We start from the raw sequence: 4575 nt of genomic DNA, 5'->3' as shown, positions 1-4575 counted from the left end.
CTTGATTTATTAACTATTAATGAACCTTAAGTCTCAAGTTAATATCTTTCCTCTTTGAAGGTATTAGTCACTCAGTCCAGTCCGACACTGCAACCCCATGGAATGTAGCCTGCCAGACTTTGCTGTCCATGGGGATTCTCCAGGCAAGAATACTGGAGTGGATTCCCATTTCCCTTTCCAGGGATTTGTCCCAAACCAGGGGTTGAACCTGGGTCTCCTACATTGCAGGAACATTCTTTACCTTTCCTCTTTACTGAGCCACTTTTTTTTCTTCTTTTTTTTTGGATTCAAAAATTCCAAAGATTTAAGAAATGAGATTTGATAGCCTGGGGTGGCTGGGGGAGAATAGGACTAAATGGGAAAAGTTTGCTAAATCAAACATTCTTCCTGCAGAATTGAAAGCTCTTCATTTGCAAATCACTAGACTTTGTTGTCATTACAATCACCTGGTCTCCCTACCATCCCCGCCCAATTCGTACCTTTATCTGGCTGGTCTGCATACCAGTAAGAATAGCTTTTTTAAAAGAAAGAAAAAAAAAGATTCTCAACAGTGTTTGAAATCCTTTTGTGTACAGAGTTCTTTGCTCAACAATGAGGTACAGCCTGGAGGTGAATGGGTGATAATCGTGTTTATTAAAAGAATTCCTGCAATTTAATGTAAAGTTACTGCTTAGTGCTGAAGTTGAGAAGAAAAAGTGGGGGGAAGTGAGGACTATTTCCAGACTAGGTGAAACACTTTAGAAGACCTTACCTGTGTGTTCGACAGCTGAGACTTATTAGACATCACTTAACATATCTGGGCTTCGCTGGTGGCTCAAAGGTAAAGAATCTGCCTGCCAATGCAGGAGACCTGGATTTGATGCCTGAGTCAGGAAGATCCCCTAGAGAAGGAAGCGGCACCCCACTCCAGGATTCTTGCCTGGAGAATCCCATGGACAGAGAAGCCTGGTGGGTACACTGTGTCCAAACGGTCACGCAGAGAGTTGGACACCACTGAGTAAGGGGATGCTCATTATGGCCTTCAAAATCAATCAAGTAAGCAGTGATGTTAGAACATCTCGTGAGTGCTAAATCCCTTCAGTCGTGTCCAACTCTGCGACACTTGGGACACAGGTAGCCCACCAGGCTTCTCTATGCATGTGATTCTCCGTACAAGAATACTGGAGTGGGATGCCATGCCCTCCTCCAGGGGCTCTTCCTGACCCAGGGATTGAACCTGTGTCTTCTGCGACTCCCACGTTGCAGGCCACCAGGCCCCATGTTGGGCCACCAGGGAAGCCCTAGAATATCACAGGCTATGGGAAAGAAATAGAGCAAAGTTTTGAAAGTTGTAATGATACAGACACGAAACATAGTAGGTCTACTTGTCCAGAATTTTCCAGTTCTTTAATTGCTTTCTTTCCTGATTTCATTGAATCATGCCTCCTCAAGGATACTTCCTCCAACCAGCTTTTCTAAAATAGCAATTCCATGGAACTTCCCTGATGGTCCTGTGGTTAAGACTCCACACTTCCAATGCAGGGGGCATGGGTTTTATCATTGGTCAGGAAACCAAGATCCCACATGCCATGTGATGAGGCCAAAAGAAATATATGGAATAAATAAAATGGTACAGTTATGACTGATTCACGTTGTTGTATGGCAGAAACCGATATAATGTTGTAAAACAATTTTCATCCAATCAAAAAATAAATAAATGAGCATGAACACATGAATATATTTCAGAAAGTGTCAAAGTTAGTGCACATTTGAAAAAAAAATTGTAATTTTTGACATTCACCTCCATGCTGTATCTAGAGTACTTGGTATGCATAATTAGCTGATATTAAAATCTCATTTGCTTATTTCTTTGTTATCTGTTTCCAAAACAAGAATGCAAGCTTAATGAAGGAAGGATGTTTTCTATTTTGTTCAGAACTGTGTCTCCCGTGCTTGGTCCATCACAGACTTCTGAAAATATTCACTGAATAAATAAATCTGCCAACTGGAAAAAAAAAAAGAGAGAGAGAGAGAGTCTGGGAGAACACTTTAGAAAATGTGAGAATCCCTGTGAATGTAAATCTGTGTAATGATAATTTTACTTTTAGTAACACCCACTGAGAACCAAGGGAGACAGCTATGGCACCCCACTCCAGTGCTCTTGCCTGGACAATCCCATGGACGGAGGAGCCTGGAAGGCTGCAGTCCATGGGGTCTCTAAGAGTCGGACACGACTGAGCGTCTTCACTTTTACTTTCCACTTTCATGCATTGGAGAAGGAAACGGCAACCCACTCCAGTGTCCTTGCCTGGAGAATCCCAGGGATGGGGGAACCTCCTAGGCTGCCATCTATGGGGTCGCACAGAGTTGGATACAACTGAAGCGACTTAGCAGCAGCAGCAGAGAACCAAGAGGAAACCTCAGGGAGGCGTATCAAATGTTGATCACAGTTACTTAGGATGGGATGTGCTTGGAGTCACATAGCCCTCACTGAGAATATTTGTCAGGCATCTTAAGAATTCTGTCCTGGTTTTCACCTTGATTATTTTGCATTTCCTTCAGGGTTCTCTACATTGTGTGGAAAAGAAATTCATTTAAAGAGTATAATTTGCCTAATTTAACCATCTATATTCAAGCTTTGTGAGGATGAAAATGTTAGTCTCTCAGTCATGTCTGTCTCTTTGCAACCTCATGGACTGTAGCCCACCAGGCTCCTGTCCTTGGGATTCTCCAGGCAAGAATACTGGAGTGGGTTGCCATGCCCTTCTTCAGGGGATCTTCCTGACCTGGGGATTGAACCCGGGTCTGCCTCATTGCAGGCAGATTCTTTACCATCTTGAGCCACCAGGCAAGCCACCAGGCAAGCCATTCTAACAATATTGGTGATGGAACGCATGTAATGATAAAAGAGAGGAAGGTATGAGAGTCATGAGCTCTCGTGACTGTCAGAGGTGTTCGAATGTGTCTGATACTGTTGTTGATTAACACTGAGAAGACATGGGTTTGCCTCAGCTTTAGATGGAAGCAAAGTCACGAGTTTTAAGGTTTTTTTTCTTTTTTGGCCACCCACGTGGCATTCAGGATCTTAGTTCCTAACCAGGGATGGAACCCATGCCCAGAGCAGTGGAAGTATGGAGTCTTAAACACTGGACCACCACCAGGGAAGTCCCAGGAGTTTTAATTCAGGGGATTCTGAAGGCAAATCTTGTGAGATCTTGCAAACCCCTTCACTAATCAATTTATCCAATAGACATGCAGCTACATAGTTTGGGATGGCTGTTCTGAACTTTTTCAGGGTAAAAATTTTCTCAACAGGGGAGATGGATTGACAGAATATCTGATTCCATGTTCAGTTTCTAAGTCGTGTTTTTGTGACCCCACGGACTGCAGCGCGCCAGGCTTCCCTGTCCTTCACTATTAAGTCGATGATGCTGTCTAACCATCTCATCCTCAGCCGTCCCTTTCTCCTTTGGCCTTCAGTCTTTCCCAGCATCAGGGTCTTTCTCAAGGTGAAATGTGGATTTGCAGCCAGAATGTTGAGTGAGGGGTCAGTGGATGCAAAATCCTTGAGAAGATATACCAAAGTGAGGAGGGGTCTTACTAAGTGAGTCTAATAGGATTCTCATTAAGGCAGGTCAAGGACTCAGAGGTTAAATGGAGGGAGAGGAACTTGATTTGGCATGAGAGGTGATTAGCTCTCTAGGGTCAGGGAAAAGATTTAGCAGGATTCTTTGCTAAGACCTGGAAGGCAGGCTCAGGGTCAAGGACAAGCTTATTATTCCCTCAATTACAAATTCTACCTGTGGGGCAGATGGACAGATTTTGTGGGGCCAGGCTGTGGAAGCTGATGCAAAAGCTGATGGCAATGGATGGGGGTGGGAATCTGAAAGGGAAAAGGGGACTTGAGGGCAGGAATTCCTTCCTTCTCCTCAGGAAAGAGGTTCAGACCCTCATTCAGCACAAAGAATGAGATTTGATAGCTGTTTCAGAGAGTATTTTGAATATCACCAGCACACAAAGAGTAGGCAAACATCTGTTTAATAATGGCAAATTTACTATGAAAGCCCCCTAGGGGTGGGGACTTGACTGGGTGGGACTTAACTCTCATTCTTTGGATTTCTAAGAAATGACTGAGCCAGAACCGTTTTTTAATTTATGGCTTTTTCTCCCCTTTTAAAAAAAAGAAACTTAAATAAAATAAAATAATGAAACTTTTCCTTTTGGAACAAGTTTAGATTTACAACGTGTAGAGTTTCCACTATGCCTACCCCTAGTTTCCCCTATACATGAATACATTATTACTCCAACAAGGACTGAGAAACCCTTGCAGCCAAAGGCAGAAGTGGAGCCTAAGAAAACAGGACAACTATGTGTAATGTGATGTCCTGAGTGGATGCTGGAACAGAAAATGACATTAGGTTAAGGTTAAAAAAAAAAAAATCCTAGGGAAAGCTGAATTAACCATGGACTGCAGCTAATAATAATAATAATATTGGCTTTTTAAATGTAACAAACAGAGCACAGAGAACTAGGTACTCTATAATAACCTAAATGGTAAAAGAATTTGAAATGTAATTGATACCTATAAAAATAAAT

Source organism: Ovis canadensis, chromosome 14 (assembly GCF_042477335.2).
Source record: "Ovis canadensis isolate MfBH-ARS-UI-01 breed Bighorn chromosome 14, ARS-UI_OviCan_v2, whole genome shotgun sequence".
Lineage (NCBI taxonomy): Eukaryota > Metazoa > Chordata > Mammalia > Artiodactyla > Bovidae > Ovis > Ovis canadensis.
Note: the sequence above shows the minus strand (reverse complement) of the source record.